At 45.3% G+C, this 17,139-nt stretch overlaps 2 long non-coding RNA genes across 2 annotated transcripts; one reads left to right on the top strand and one right to left on the bottom strand.

Annotated features, from left to right (window-relative positions):
• The first annotated feature begins 3,029 nt into the window (after nucleotides 1-3,029).
• Nucleotides 3,030-11,024, top strand: LOC307204310. Its single transcript, XR_013833570.1, has 3 exons — nucleotides 3,030-4,772; nucleotides 7,831-7,966; nucleotides 10,312-11,024. It is a non-coding gene; the product is annotated as an uncharacterized lncRNA (long non-coding RNA).
• On the bottom strand, nucleotides 9,848-12,527 carry LOC307204525. Its single transcript, XR_013833729.1, has 2 exons — nucleotides 11,693-12,527; nucleotides 9,848-10,338 (listed from the first exon to the last, which is right to left on the bottom strand). It is a non-coding gene; the product is annotated as an uncharacterized lncRNA (long non-coding RNA).
• Nucleotides 12,528-17,139: the final 4,612 nt, after the last annotated feature.

The raw sequence follows: 17,139 nt of genomic DNA, 5'->3' as shown, positions 1-17,139 counted from the left end.
AGCATCAGGGAAATCACACAGTGCAAACCTGCCTTTGCTGTATCCTTCTTCTTGAAGTGGTTCAGACCCAGGATAGCCTCACCACTTGGTATGGGTGGATCAATGCCAGCTAGTGAAAATTGTGGGCACTGGAAATCTGGGCCTCTCGTGTTACAAATGCTTCTGACTGCCCAGTGTTTCAGTTGTACCATCGTGTTCACGCCACATCTGTTATAATATACAGGGCACACTGGAATTTCCTTGGAGGCTCTCAGCCGTGGTGTGATGCAATGGAATCTGGGGCTGGCCTTGGGAAAGTCAACATCCTACCTCGCAGGACTGTTGTGAGGATAAAACGAACGGTGAAATACTGTTCTACAGCCCTTTTCAGCATACAGTAAGAAGTGGCGAGGGATCAATGGTTTCCTGGTGATATAGTTATGCCATGGGGCCTCGGAAGACAAGTAAAGGAAATAACTACCTAACCCCCTGTTCCAAACCGCTCACAGCCCGGGCAGACAACATCTAGCAGTGAGGCTGAAAGGCTGCCACATAAAAGCAAAGTAGTTAATCTTGTTAGCTTAGCTTTGTATTCTGATGCTTTTAATTATACTGTAACATGAGCTAAATAAAAGGATTATCAAGTACTATAAGAGCAATAGGTGGGTGGTTCGTGGTGGAATGCTAGCTGCAAGCAGAGTTTTAGAAAAATCCAAAAGGGGAAGCGATGTAGCCTGAGTCTGTGGAAGGACTGAGAGGGAAGCTGAGAAAAGGGTCAAAAGTTGCGTAATGAAAGAGCGAAGGAGATTTGACACCCAGACCAGGTGGGAAACGGGGTAAAGAGGGGGAACGGACTTAAGGAGAAATGTGGCTGGGCCCAGTGTGTGATGTGTGAAGGTATCCTTCTGGGGGCAACATGACAAAATGCAAGGACACATTGCAAGCAGGCAAAAAGACTCAAGGAGGGTGCAAATAGGGCCAGTAATGGGTGTCACTGGAGTGATGCTGGGGGAGGACCAGATAAGGAGCTCTGGTGGTGAGCACCTTTGTCCCCTGAGGTTCCCCTTCCATAGTGTACAGTCACTTGGAGGACCACGCAGCAGAAAAAGTGGGGCACTAGTGTCAATATAAGCAGAAATTGGGAGGTCAGAAAGTGTCTTGAGAAAAGACATACCTTTTCCTAGCCACTCCTGCAGTACCACCGTAAGTCATTAATGTAAGTGACAAGACCAAAACAATGTTCTTGAGCCTTCCCCCCCCTTCATTAATTTGTGTTATTGCAATTTATTAAAGAAAAGAATGCATAAGAAAAAAAGGGATAGAAGAGGAGAAAAATACTATCAAAACAGAAAATCAAGCAAAGGACATCAACAATAAATGCTAAAGTGGCTTGGATACCTATGTATTTGGACTGAGTATATTGAGCTACATGTGTAAACCAAAACAGATGTATTGATAGATACTGTATTGTTAACGTGATCTGGTGGTTGTGTTTTTGTTTGTTTGTTGTTGCTGACCCTCTTAATTAAAACTATTTTGCCTCTCTGTGCTATATATAAAGTGTCTACGGAGTCAGGTCCAACACCTCCATAATGGTGGGTTTTATTCCACTCCCTAGATCAGCACTAGTCACCCAGTAAAACAGCATGGGAACTTTAGGACATTTCTCTCTGATCTCTTCTATTAAAGGCATGGGCGTAGCCACGATTTTTGCTGAGGGGAGCAGAACCTCAGTTTGCTATGTATTTTAATTTCTATTTATTTATTTGGGGGGGCCGCTGTCCTTCCTTGCCCCCCTGGCTAAGCCCATGACTAAAGGCATAAAAAAGTAAAAGGTAAAGGACCCCTGACAGTTAAGTCCAGTAGCGAACGTCTCTGGGGTTGCGCGCTTATCTCGCTTTACTGGCCGAGGGAGCCGACGTTTGTCCACAGTCAGTTTTTCCGGGTCATGTGGCCAGCATGACTAAGCCGCTTCTGGTGAAACCAGAGCAGCGCACGGAAACGCCGTTTGCCTGCCCGCTGCAGCGGTACCTATTTATCTACTTGCACTTTGACGTGCTTTCGAACTGCTAGGTTGGCAGGAGCTGGGACCGAACAACGGGAGCTCACCCCGTCGCGGGGATTCAAACCAGACCTTCTGATCAGCAAGCCCAAGTCTCAGTGGTTTAGACCACAGCGCCACCCACATTCCAACTAAAGGCATATCAGTCTTTAGGTCTTCCAAGGTGTTGGAACCATTGCCCTTGGAGCTTTGGTTATACCATTCAAAAGTTATATAAAGCAGCATGAGTCATTGGCTGTATTGTACTAGTTGGAGAAGGATAATTCTGCGAATTGTAGTTTGCTTGAGGATGCTGAAGATTCTCACCTTGAGATTCCAAGCCAATCTCCCATTTCAAATTGCTGGATCCTATCCATGGACTTTAATGGGACTTCTTTGTCATAGGTATGAGCCATTTAGGTAAGGTGCAGAGTACACCCATATGGTAGCAAAGTGTTAATCCCAGAAGACTCAATGTGTCTTCCATTTCAGAAATCTATGGCAATATTCAGAGTTACATATGCCCTCTTAGCCATTTCGAAACTAAAAATAAGGGCTTTTCAATCCTTTCCTTAGGGGGAAAAATGTTCACTCCCCTTGGAATGTAACCTTCATTTGAACCATGGTTGCTGAAAGAAAAGCACTTGGGTGTATTGTTCACTCGCTCCACCCATCCAATCCCTTATCTAACCTGAGTCATTACTGCCTGTAGCTTTTTAACTCTGGCAGCAGTAAACCTCTGCATTAAAAGCCTTATGTGTGCGACCCACCCTCTGTGGGTTATAGACCTACCCCCTTAGTTTTAGAAGCAAGGGGTCAGGCCTTTCCAGTCTTTAGCAACACTTGCCTAGCTTGTCAAGCTGATAAGCATCATTAGATTGACCTGCAACTGATACACCCTTTGGAACACTTCTTTTGAATGTTTAAACATGCCGTGGATTCTAGTTGTAATAATTTAGATCAGCCTTTCCTAAGCTGGCTACCTGACGCAGGTGGTGCTGTGGTCTAAATCACTGAGCCTCTTGGGCTTGCAAATCAGAAGGTTGGTGGTTCGAATCCCTGTGACGGGGTGAGCTCCCATTGCTCTGTCCCAGCTCCTGCCAACCTAGCAGTTTGAAAGCATGCCAGTGCAAGTAGATAAATAGGTACTGCTGCAGCAGGAGGGTAAACGGTGTTTCCATGCGCTCTGGTTTCCATCACGGTGTCCCATTGTGCCAGAAGCAGTTTAGTCATGCTGGCCACATGACCCGAAAAGCTGTCTGTGGACTGAAAATGAGATGAGCGCCACAACCCCATAGTCACCTTTGACTGGACGTAACCATCCAGTGATCCTTTACCTTTTTACCTTACCTGATAATGTCTTTGGAGTCTGTGCCTATTCCACACAGAGTCAGAAGCCACCTGGCCAAGAAAGGGTTAGGGCTGTGGCTGGCAGTCAGGCAAAAACTGCATCACTGTTTTGGGGCCACCTATGAGTGCCAGAGGCAGGCTCTCATTTCAAACGGAATCTAAGGGACACCATCCAACAGGGGGTTCTGAAATGAACAGCAGCTGAACAAGAGCACAAATATTATTATTGCTGTTTATTAGATTTCTATACCGCCCTTCATCAAAAGTTCTCAGGGCAGTTCACAATATAAAAATACAAGGTAAAAGCACAAATAAATAGTTCAAACAAAAACAACAAAATATTTAGAAGGCTGTGTAATCAGCCAAAGGCCTAGTTGAAGAGTTTTTCACCTGGCGCCTAAAAATATATAATGAAGGCACCAGCTGAACCTCCCTGGGGAGAGCATTCCACCAAAAGGGGGCCACTGCAGAAAAGGCCCATTTTCCTGTTGCCACCCTCTGGACCTCCCAAGGAGGAGGCACATGAAGAAGGGCCTCAGATGATGAATGCAGAGTCCAGATCGGTTTATATGCTCTATGCACAGCTCTTCTTGCTTTTAAGAGGACTTGTGTAGCATTCCCAATTCATTCCTCAGTCCCTCACCCTGGGGCCCTTAGTAGGGTGGTCACAAACATGTCATGAAAAAAGCAAAAAAAGAGGGGGGATAAAAGAGGGTTTAGATGTGTGCGAACTTTGTGTATGCTATTTTATATGTATAGATGCAAGGCTATACATAATTACCTTAACCTGAATACAAATATAATACATCTCACCACAGCAGAGAAGACTGTGGCCAAGTGGCCAGGGCGCCTGCTCAGTTGGCTACCAAGAGAGAAAGGTTGATGGGCCACTTCAAGGTCCCTCAAGAAAAATTATTTGCTCCTGGAGCTGCTCCAGGCCTCTTTTAAATACATACTGTACTTTTCCGTCTATAAGACGCCCCCATGTATAAGACACCCCTATTTTGGGGGACTCAAATTTAAGAAAATGGGGGGAGATGGCACAGAGTTGTTGAGGGGTATTGCCGAAAACCGCTCACCACCTCCAAAAATCCACCTCCTGTCGCGTCCCCTCGCTGGCTGAAGCTGCCAATCACCTGCCCAATTGTCACAGCGTCAGCCAATCAACAACAGCTATTGACGCGGCAACCAATAACACGCCCAATAGCCGTTGGTACAGCCGCGGCAGCCACCAATCAAACGTCCACCCTATGCACTATCCATGTATAAGACCCCCACTTTTTAGCATAATTTTTAAAGAAAAAAACGGGTCTTATACATGGAAAAGTACGGTATCTTTTTGTCCAGGCTTTCCCTGACGGATAAGCTTTTATACTACCAATTTACTGGGTTTTCTTATGAGGTATTATCGTGTAAAGGATATTGTCAACTGTTCTTATGTTGTACGATGCTTAGATAGTTTTAAAACTATCAAGTGTTTTAGAAATCCTTTAAAAAGGCTTTAAAGGTTAAAAAATAATCTGAAACCTGATTTTCTAAATATTTCTGTTGTTTTTTGGTTAGCTCAACATAAACAAAAGGCTGAAGACTGAAATAATGATACCTAGGTAGACTGAGCCTATCCTTTAAAATAATCAGGTAGGCCAGGCCAGGCTTTCTTGAAATTCCGCCTCTCTTTTACATATTTATACGAACACCCCTGAGGGAGTGGCTGCCTCTTCTGCCTGGTTGAAGTTGCTGCCTCCTGTGGTGGCCATTTGAAAGGCTACCTGCTGCGGCACAGAAAAAGAGGGGAGGAGAGGGATTTTGGGGGAAGAGGGAAGAGGGAGGGAAGGAGTCATAGGCTGCCTGGTGCGCTTTCAGATCCACAGACGCTCACTACAACTTTGAGCTTGCAAGTTCTGTAAGGGCAACACATTTCTGAAGCATTCCCCTTGTCAGTGGCTTGAAGCTCCTCGCTCTTTCCCTGTTGTGGGGATCCTAATTGAGAGATAACGCTCTTGGTGGCCATTTTAGGTAGTCCCCCATGCTTCCCTGAACATCAAAAAGAGATGATGCCTCATTAACCATTTTGAAACTGATGGGATGGTGAGAGGCCTGACAAAACAACTTTTTATACGCTTTAATTAAAAACGTGTTCTGGCAGCCGGAGCTGAAAGGGCTTTAGAGGGCAGAGAGGAGACAGGGACTGATCTGGTTGCTAGAACTACCCCCAAATCTTTTCAGGCCTTGCTTTCACTCAGCACACCGCAGCCAAGCCATCCCTGCCATGAATTCACAAGTATATCCCCCAGTCAAATTTCAGTCTTCCCGTCCAAACATTCACATTTTGATGAAGGGCTGTCACATGGAGGACTGAGCAAGCTTGTTTTCTCCTGCTCTGGAAGGTAGGACTCAAACCAATGGCTTCAAGCTGCAGGAAAGGAGATTTTGACTAGACAAAAAATTCTGACTGTAAGAGCTGTTTTGACAGTGGAACAGTCTCCCTTGGGAGGTTGTGGACTCTCTTTCTTTAGAGGTTTATAAAATGGCGGTTGGATGGATGTTGGTTGCCCTCCTCTGGACACGTTCCAGTTTGTCAGTGTCCTTCTTGAACTGTGGTGCCCAGAACTGGACACAGTACTCCAGGTGAGGTCTGACCAGAGCAGAATACAGTGGTACTAATGTATTTTCTATAACCAGCTCATACTGAGAACAGGGGCAGACTTTAGTCTTTCCAATTCAATGGTGCCCTGTGCAAGGCCAAAATTTGGTCCATACCCCAGCTTCTCACCTTCTCTTCCAAGTGTGCATGACATAGTAATTGAGATGCCCTGCACCACGTCCCTCAGCTCTGTGTCCTTTGCAGGAGAACCAGTCACACTGCCTTAAATCTGCCTCTGCTGAGAATGGCTAGATGCCTCCAAAGAGATCAATGGCAGCAGCCTTAGCCTAAAATCCAGAACTGTCCTTTTGTCCTACACCCCAACTAAATCGCCTTACATCATATATATGTCCACTGGGCTGCTCTGGTCTGTGGACCTGGCACTGCTACAGGTACCACATGAAACTCATTCTGCATTTGTAAGAAATCAATCTTTTGGTGCAGCTGCACCCACACATTGGAACTCCCTGCCTATTGACACCAAACAGACACCTTTACTGTACTCTTTTTGGCGCCTGCTAAAAACATTTTTGTTTAGGCAAGTATATCCAGACATGTAGACTACTACCATGTGTTTTAATCTGGTTTTCAGATTATAGTTGATTTTAATTATTTTTGAAGAACTTAAGTTGTTTTTAACTGTTTTTCACAAATAGTTTTATTCTCATGTTCTTTTTTGTAAACAGCTATGAAGCTTTTAGGGTTCAAATTACAATAGAAGAGATTCAGACTAACCTTTAGGAACAAACTTCTGATGGTTACAGTGTCCTATCCAGCAGATGCATTCACAAGTGTAATCTATAAAGTGAAAGACCATTGTCTTGCAGGAAGTGGGAGTCTGCCACATTAACAGCAACCTGACCTGATCAGAGAATATCCATTGGTGATTGCACACCCTGGAAGTCACACTTGGAATTAGTCACTGCTGATTGGATTCACCTGAATCCACAATAATTTCCTGCCATGAATAAGGCCATCTCAACAGCTTTACCACTTGGTTACTGCTAAGTGTTACACCCCAGGATTTCTATTTCTCCTTATCACATTAGTCCCCCCCCCCCAAAAAAAAAGATGGCATGATGTTTGTTGATGATGCTATGGACAAATCCATTGACAAATTGATTGCTAACCTTCTATATCAGAAATGGTAGTAAATTAGCTTTAGATTTGTGCTGTAAAAGGGAGAGGGCAGTTTTGACAGAACCTAATACTGTACTTTCCCTGAAAGGAAACAGGAAAGTGAAAATACCATTATCTCAGGCTTTTATATAGTAAACTATACCTATGTACATCTTTTTGAGTCATATATCACAAATAATTACTAACTCAAATAAATTTCCCACTTTTTAACCAGGTAACCCCTATGTGTGTCTGCTACAAAGTGAGTTTCATTTAGATCACAGGACTCATTTCTGAGTATATACATATTGGATCTGCAGCATAGCAAAATAAGCAGCAGAGAATTCAGGTGTCATTCAAAGCAATACTGGAAGAAAAGTCTAGGATCCCAGTTGCCCAACATGGAGTTTGCCCAAAAGGTATCTTGTGAAACATTGCCGGGTATTTCAAATGACAAAAAGCTTTGGACCTTGGCTTTAGGTTTTATCTGAAGGACACGTTAGTCTGGAGAGATGCAGCCCTTGCATCTCCCCCATACACACCCATTTTGTTTGACAAAATGAGTTATAAAAGAGTTATAAAAAATTTCAAAACTTGCTCACTCCTTTGTAATATAAAAGAATCACCCTGCTCTGTGTTTTGGTGTCTTTGTTTCCTCTAATGGACCCAACCGCTGCCTTTGCTTTTTGTGTCTAAGAGACTGCTGGATATAACCATCAAGGACAGAGATCATGAAGCTGAAGTGAGATGGTTGCTACTACCTCAAGGTGACACTTTCCTTCCGAGAGTCGCATGCTTTCCAATCAGATACCTCAATTGGCACCACCTAGAAAGTAATCTCCAACTTTGCTAATATAAAGATACCCACATTGCTTTTTGTTTTCCATCTCTACTGGACCTGTGTGTTCCAGTTAAAGCTTGAGACCAAACTGAGTAACTCTTGGATTTTGTATTTTTTTAAAAACAAGAGTTCCAGTGTGGTGTAGTGGTTGAAATCTTGGACTAGGACTTGGATTCAAATCCCCACTCAGCCATGAAGCTCACTGGCTGTCCTTGGGCCAGTCACTGCCTTTCAGCCTAATATACTGCACCAGATTGCTAGGAGGATAAAAAGGGGAAAAGGAGGAACAGATGGGATATAAATGCATAAAAATGAGGGAACATCCATTTTTGCTTGTTTGTCCCAATAACCCTGGATGTATTTTACAAGCTGTCTTGCACTTTGCAAGGCTAATCCAGTCTTGTCTGCAAAATGCCCCCCTGCATTGTAGTTCAAGACTGATATAAACTGCAAAGCTGGAGAGCAACTTCACCACTCCCAGCTTCCATTCTCATCTCCCCCAACTCACATGCACACACTTTTTTCTTTTCTTTTTTTGCTTAGCATCCAGCCTGTTATTCTAGAGAACTCAAAAGACTGTTTATCATTTTGGGGTTTTTAGTTGGCCCTCATAAAGGTATTGCACTATTGTGGCATTGGGTTAGTCCTCATTTAAAGTTCTATAAACTCTGGTGAAAGAGCTGAAATGTAATAAGCTCCTTTCTCCTTCTCTGCACAAGGGAATGAACATATTTGCAGCCATATCTGACACGTAACCAAAGCTCCAATGAGCTTAACAAGGTAGTCCTTATCATTTGACCTTCTGAAAGTATTTGTTAGGTTTTTCTTCTCTCAATTCCCTTCCCAAATGTTCTTTCTTCTAATCTTAACTCTCAGGAGGCACCTATGCAGGTAACATTAGGCAAAAGTATTAACATTCAAGATACTGGGGACTAGCATGGAGCCACTCTAAGCCTCTTCTCCACACCCAAAACTTAATCCATGAAGGATCCTGATATCCTTTTCTCAGGTTCCCTTCTAGTTAGCTTCAAATCTTGCAACTTGCTGAGGACCTTAATTCCCTTTGCATTCATGCATTTAAGCCAGATAAAGTCCCATGGGGAGCAAAGAAATTCAGCAACTTGGAGGGAGACATTTAGCACCTTGGCTGGGCCTTCAGTCCTCTGGATTCCATGAACAAAAGAGTATTTACGGTGTCAGACCCCGAGAGTGGATTGTGGTAGGGAATCCAGATAAAGCCCGGTCTTGTGATGTGTTCATCACATGTGCAGGATAGCTGATTGTTGTTGCAAAGACTGAAACAGACCAAGACTTGCACACCTTGCTTGATTTCTCAAATGAAAAGGACTTGGTCTCAGATTACACACTTTGACTTAGAAATCCTGCTCCAGAATCCTGCTGTATCTATCTCTCCAGCTGTCATATTTATATCCCACCTTTCCTTCAATGAGCTCAAGGTGGCATACACATTTCTCTCCATTTTATCCTCACAACTACCCTGTGAAGTAGATGATGATAATAATAATAATAATAATAATAATAATAATAATAATAATAAATTTTATTTATATCCCGCCCTCCCCAGCCGAGGCTGGGCTCAGGGCGGCTGACAACAATCAAAATAATCCAACGATTCTAAAAACAATTAGGCTAAGAAACAATGATGGGCCCAAGATCACCCAGTGAGCTTCATGGCTGAGTGGGGGATTTGAACCCGGGTCTCCCAGTTTCCTAGTCCAACACTCTAACTACTATCCAACAATTAAATTAAAACAACAAACTCAAACAGCAGCAGCTTATTCAAACAGACACCAAAATAAGCTGTTCCAAGTTAACTGCATACATTCTTAGTTCTTAAAAGTTTAAGAAAACAGCCTGGCACCTAAAGGACATTTCCAGGCTGACCCCAATATAATTATCAATATTTATTGAAAGATAAGGGATTCACAATTGCAAAGGCTCTCTTCAGCTGCCACCAGCAGCACTTCAGACCATGGGGTCACCGAGAGAAAGGCCTTGGGTGATGATTTCAGATGGCGGATGGATCAAATAGGGCACCATTCAGCTCACAACTGAACCCATATTCATCCCCGCTCACATTTCAGAAGCTACAAGTTAGCTGGTGAGACAAGCACAGGCGGCACTCTACTTTGAAGAGGAAACTCTTCACTTCCATTTTGGAGTTTTGCAACCAGCCAATCCTATACATGCTTAAGTAAGTTCCACTAGACCTTGGTCCCTGTCCAACTTCTGACTCCCACCTCTATATTTCCCCCTTTCATTCCCAGTTGTGGTGTCAAGACTGTCAAGACTTTCCTGCTTCTCGCTTTCCTTTAGTGTTCATGAGACCTCCAGTAGTGGTGCCTAGAAGCAGGTGGAAGCTCATCTCAGTCATATACTCTACACTGGAACAAATACTGTAGTGTATTTAGAAACAGCAGAACCCAGGTTTTTCCTTGATTCCAACCAGAAGCTGTTCATAGATGTGGGTGCCGGTGTTCAATTTCCTTAACTTGAAGCTGCTCAGACAGTGCATCCCCATCTTTCCGATTATCAAATGTGATGTATTTTACATAAACCAGAGAAATGTGCCTGCATTTTTTATTTCTTGTGTACCCCCAAACTTCATTATTCTCTAGCAATTTGTTATAATAGACCTTTTTGCGCGTAAGGAGGGCTTGGAAATTTAAGAAATGATACTAGCAAGACACTTTACCTGTTTGCTACTCTTCCAGTATGTTTTCTAGTGGATGCTTTTGCTTAATTCACTAATCCTCTTTTGGCGACTGAGTTGAGAATTTGTCTTAAATGCATGAGCATTGGTTGCCTGTTAGGCTCAGTGAAGTTTGCCTTAACTTAGTTTAGATGTATGTGTGTGTGTGTGTAAGGATGTCGTTCCCACCCATGGACGTAGCCAACGGGGATGCAGGGGGCAGCTGCTCCCCCCAAGATCAAGTAAAACAATAGAAATACATAACTAACTGACTAATCACTTCAGTTCTGCCCCCCCCCCACAACAAAAGTCCTGCTCCCTCCTAACAAAAATCCCTTGTTACGGCAGGCCTTTTGTTGTGGGGGAGAACCTCAGTTTGTCATATATATATATATATATATATATATATATTAGCTGCCTCTCCCTACCCACCTTGGCTATGGCCATGGACTGGACCCAGGGCCGGATTTAGGTTTGGTGAGGCCCTAAGCTACTGAAGGTAATGGGGCCCTTTATATGTCCAGCTGTCCTTTGTCAACAACAAATTGTTGCTGTTTTTGTGTTGAACATATGCTATGTGGTAATTTATGGACCTAAAGCCATTGGCCACTGTTGCTGTGTGTAGGTTTTATCTTATATTTTGGAACTGTACATCCAGTGTTTTTTTTCTTTAAATCTTTTTGGGGTCCCCAAGAGAGTGGGGCCCTATGCTATAGCTTGTTTAGCTTATAGGAAAATCCAGCACGGACTGGGCCCTAGGTAGAGGAAATCGAAGACGGGAAGAAACGGAGGGCAAAGCCACCCTGAGTTGCCTCAGCTCCTCAGCAGCGCGCAGAAGCAACTGCCACGACGAGGCTCGGAGGCGTTTGCTAGGCCCCAAGCACGCGCTTTGGTGGGTCTGGCTCTCTGCTGCGACTAACAGGGCCTTGTCTCTGAGGGCTCAGTCACTTCGAGCGCGCCTCCCTCTTTCCCCCGGCCTTGCGAGAAAGGGGAGCTCCTCTCTACCTGCCTACCACCGTCTTCTTCGCCGGCTGAGCACCTTTCAAGCGGTCGGCAGGACTTGGGTGTGAGGACATACGCTGTCCCTCGGGGCACCGCTGGGAAACCGCCCTTCGCTGCCGAGAGCCTTGGCGGTGGCTGTTTTGGACGGAGCCCGCTCTGTGGGGGCTTCTGGCGGCGAGGCGCCGACCCGAGGAGACGCGGGGCGTGTGACCCACCCGCCTGACCGAGCAGAGGCCCTGCTCGGCGGAAACGTGGAAGGAACCGAGCAGGTTCATTCTGAGCTGCTTTTCGCCGTCCAGCTCCTGAAAGAAGACTCGCCTTCTACTCTCTCGGCGTTGCGCTCTGGTCTGAAGCGCCTGCAAAGGCCCCTGCGTGCAGCATCCCTGCCATCGAGATCCTCACGACCACCGTTTATGAACAAGTGGCTGCTGAGCGCTATCCATGCATTCCAAGTCATGTACTGGAAAACTGCTTGCGTTCTGGTTGCCTCCAATGAAAGACATTCACTGGAATCAAAGGTGCCAACTTGAATAAAATATTGGGGGGAGCCCCGCCCTGCATAATCGATCACAAGACACATACCATTTGAATGGCAGTGATACTGAGGGGGGGCTCCCTCAACTATTTTATGGGGGAGGGCGAAGGGACCCTGGCCCCTGTGAATGGGCTCCTATGACTGGAATGGAAAGTAATTAAAATGAAAAGACCTGCGCTTATATTGACCGACAGAGTCATTTTCTTCTTCATCATCATCTTGTCATTTTTCATTTAAAATAAACAAAAAATAAATGTCTTCTTATTTTCTAGAGGCATCAAGTTTAACACTTTGGGGGAGTTAGTGGAGCTCTTGCTCAGGACTCCAGTTGACCTCTTGCAGCTTCATCCAGGCTTGCCTTTCCTGCCCTTTGTGTTCCCCCCTCCTCCCCAGCTCACAAGTTCCCCTTCCTGCCCCTGATCCACACCAGCTGTTTGGCGCATGATTCCACGGCGATGCTTGGGATATTCGGTTATGAATTAAGTGCATGTCAGGGGCTCATTCCAGCCCTCCGGGGGTTGCCCCAAAGCCACTCCAAAGCTTAGTTTAGTTAGTTCCAAAATATCCAGGGATACCCAGCGTGGAGCCCTCCAGATCTTACTGGAATACAACCCCCATTATTCCTGGCAATAATAGGCAATGCTGACAAGAATTGGTCTCTAACAACACCTGAGGGCACCAAGATGACTAGCCCTGTTTTAATCCCATCCTCCCAGGAGAGATCTCAGGTCCTCCAGATGTTGTTGGATTTGGCCCCAGCTAGCACGGCCAATGGATCAGGGATGATAAGACTAGTAGTCCCACAACATCTGGAGGTCCACAAGTTGCCCATTCCTGCTTTAGGGAGCGGTCCGGGATACTTTCCTTCCCGTGCCCAATTCATCCTATTGACTGTGGCACTTTATTTGGATGGACCACTAAAGATTTTCACTTTCGGATCAAAGACTTAAACCAGATGCTTAAAAGAACTAAGCTGTTCATATTTGCCGCAGGTGTATCTTTCCTTGCTCCTGCAGGAGAAGAGGCGCGCTCCCAACTTCGCTCTTTTGCCCATAGCGGCTGCGCTCCAGAGACAGGACCCCCGCCTCTCCTCCTCCTCCTCCTCCTTTCTGTCCGGCTCTCCGGCTTCCCAAGTAAATGTGATTAGGCGGGGAGGGGCGAGGTCTAAGTCCCCGTCCCCCCCCCCACTCTCTGGAGGAAAGGAAATGTCAAGACCCCGGCCTTGTTCGCCTCGACTTGGCCGGCCAAGGCAAGAATGCGCAGTCAGGGACCACCAACGCGCCTTGATCCTCGCAATGGCCCACTTAATACACTTCTGCGCTTTAGACCGGGGGACCCCCTTCGCCGAGCCGATTGTCCATCTAGGTGTTTTCTCATTTTTCGCCCCTGCTCCCTTTGAAACGGCCCCTCCGTCCCTTTTCTTCTGAGCCCCTCGCTCTAATTCTAGATGAGTATTACTTTGCTCTTTTCGTTGGCCGAGCACAATTGTGTTATTGGAGATAATGAATTCAATCCCCATCAAAGCGCATTAGCAGCGCCCTGGCCTTGTTGGAGGGGCTTTTCCACCCGCACGCCCCCACCCCCCACTTCTTCCAGCGGGGAATGAAAGGCAGGCAGGCAAATTCGCCGGTGAGCCTCCCGGATAGCGGCTTTTGAAGTGAAGGGGGCCGAGGATTGCGCTTCTGGCATTTTATTTCACTTTTTTGCCCGTCCGGCTAAAGAAAGAGGGCCGCTTTTGATGCGGAGATGAGAACCACCTCGTCACTGGCGCAACAAGTTCGACCAGCGGGGCAAAACCCTGGTCCTGGGGATGACATATGTCCCGCATTAATACAAAACTCCAGGGGTTTTTTTGGGGGGGGGAGGGGAAGGGGACACTGATTCGGGCTAAGGGGAGTTAGAATTACTCTTAGATGTGCGCCACCACTAATCGAGCACCATCGAGACTTCTTAGCACACCTTCACACGTACTTTGTGCGCCAGTCGTTTTTCTCACCATCCGATTTCTCAGCGTTTGGTAACCAGCAGCTAAGGGCTGTCTCGCACACCCCAGCTCATCTTTTAGAGACAGTTTCCCGAAATGGCGAAGTGCACGTGTGAATGGGTGGCCAGAAACCTAACACGCCTGGAAATAGTACTGCATGACTTCAAACTTCTCACACATTCAGCTGCCAGGCACGTCTGAATCTACCAAAGCTAATAAAGTACCTATAATGTGCATGCTGGGGTGAACTGCCTTCACTGAAAGGCGTGGAATTTGCGGTAATAATGAAAACCTTTAAATGGGTGGTTCGGTCGGTGGTCGGTCTTTCAGGCGCACTTGACTACGGTGGTCAAATGATGAACACGCATCTGCATGTGTTAGCTGTTGTACAGTACAACTCTTAAAACAGAATTCCTGGTTTACTGGGGAAGGCTCCCGTCGCGAATCAATTAAGCCGACAGGCCACTCCAGGCCACAGTCTTTAGATGAAAATAAATCGTTCCGATTTCAGTGGAACGCTCCTTCCCAACAATGTGTTAGTATCGACCACTCTAATGAAAGCAATACGAATACTTTTTTGAGCTTCAGCTTCCCTGAGGTACTGGATCATGTCCCATTAAACTTTAATTAGTTTAATGCAAAGTAAATGTCCGGTGCGCTTCCATCGTCTCAAGTCCCATTACAGCAGAGCATTTCGCGCAGCAGTTTAAGAAGGGCAGGAGAGGCAGTATTTCTTTTCAAAGAGGAGTCTTGGAGCAAGCGGTTTTGGAACTCAAAGAAAGGTTTATTTACAAAAACAAAAAACCCGGAGACGAACCACACATATCAGCAAATACGCCCAAAAGGGGAGAAGGGAGGAGAAAACACACAGGAGACTATTTATACAAACTCATGTTCCTGGAAGCCTAATGACTTCCAGCTGCTCAGTGATTAGAGCGTTTCTGCTACCTTTTAACCCTTTGATAGCAACACCCCCTCTCGCTCGTAACACTGAGCTGTACCAACCTTAATTCAAATTTAAACCTGAACAGAAACATTTATGAGATTGCGGACTCAAAGCTTTCGTAAAACCGTCTGCGAGATTTTCTTTGCTTGGACAATACTTTAGTTCAATTAAACCTTGTTTTACACTTTGGCATACATTTTGATAACGGATATCCAAGTGTTTTGTGTGTGCTTTGAATTGACCTGATTTAGCTAGTTTAATACAAGGTTGATTGTCTTCCCACACTCTGATAGGTAGGGAACATTCTCCAAACAATTCTTGTACCAGTTGCTTATAAAATTCCAGTTCTCTACATACATCTGATAATGCATTAAACTCAGATTCAGTTGAACTTAAAGCTATAAGTGATTGCTTTCTTGATCTCCAACCAATTAGTGCATTTCCAAATTTTATCGCCATTCCTGACACTGATTTTCTATCTGGTCCAGCATCTGCCCAACTACTGTCGGCCCAACATTCAAGTTGTGTGCTGCCCTCTGCTGATAGTTTTAAGCGAAACCTTTTGGTAGTTTGGAGATACCTTAAAACTCTTTTTACTCCTTGCCAAGCATGCATTGATGGTTTTTCAGCTTGTCTACACAGCATGTTGACAGCATATGTTATATCGGGCCGAGTCCACTGTGCAATGTGGAGTAGACTGCCTATCGCTGACTGGTAAACCCCGGGATTAGAGAACTCTGCCTGTTGCCCGGCTTGAGCATCCTTTATGTAACTTAACTCCATTGGGGTTTTAACACCAGCACAGTTGTCCATTTTAAACCTTTCCAGCAACTGCTGGATCTTAGCTACTTGGCTAAGCCAATAGTTCCCATTTTCATCTTGCTGAATTTTAATTCCTAGATAAACAGATACATTGCCTAGTGATTTTATCTGAAACCTTTCTCCAAGCTTTGTGGCAAATTGTTGTGCAAGTTTATCATCCTTTCCACTGTATAATAAATCGTCAACAAATATCAAGACTGCTTCTTGTTCACATCCCGAGCCTTTTAGATAAAGACACGCATCTGCTGCGCTCTTTCTGAAGCCCATGCTCTCTAGAGCATCGTTTAAGCAGGAATTCCAATTACGGGCAGACTGTTTCAACCCATAAATGGATTTGTGTAGGCGCCAGACCTGGTTTGGCTTGTCTCCTTCAAAACCCGGTGGTGGTGTCATATAGACTTCCTCCTGTAAGTCTGCATTTAAATAAGCCACATTGACATCAAAATGAAACAGCTTATTTCCCTTCTTAGCTGAAGAGGCTAAAAGCATTCTTAGTGACTCCGATCTTGAAGTAGGGGCATAGATTTGAGAATAGTGAACACCTTTGCGCTGCGAAAACCCTTTTGCAACTAGTCGGGCTTTATATTGCAACTCTTCAGTAGTTGTGGGCTTTAAACGATATACCCATCGACAACCTACAGCTTGTTGCCCTTTCGGAAGCTCTGTACTTGTAAACACACCGAGAGATTTCATTGAAGCCATCTCTTTTTCCATTGCTTCCTGCCACTTTACGGCTTCTGAGCTTGGAAGCTGTTGTACTTCCATATAGCTATCTGGCTCACACTGTGCCATATTTACGTATACACTTGTCACCTTAAACCGCTCTGGTGGCTTGCCCTTTGTGGCACGGTTTGACCTGCGCAATTGTTCCTCTTGTGCCCCCTCTGACCGTTGGCTGTCAGAATCTGTCTCAGACTTTATATCTGGATGTGCCTCTAGGGATAAAGACCTCCGTTTAGATACCTCCCTTGGGCTTGGTGTTGCAGGTGACCTGCTTCGCTTTTGCTGTCTGCTAGGCCTACTGGGTGGCGATGTTGGAACACTCCTAGATTTTGGCTTTTCTACCTTAGGAGAAGAACCTTGTGCCTGGTCAGAATCTGCATCTGAACCATGTGCACCATCCCCTTCTGGCTCACTACTCTCTGGACTTTCATTCTCAGGAT

This window comes from Podarcis cretensis (genome assembly GCF_951804945.1).
Source record: "Podarcis cretensis genome assembly, chromosome: 1".
NCBI classification, from domain to species: Eukaryota; Metazoa; Chordata; class Lepidosauria; order Squamata; family Lacertidae; genus Podarcis; species Podarcis cretensis.
The sequence above is the reverse complement of the archived record's forward strand: the minus strand, read 5'-3'. Positions and strand labels throughout refer to the sequence as shown.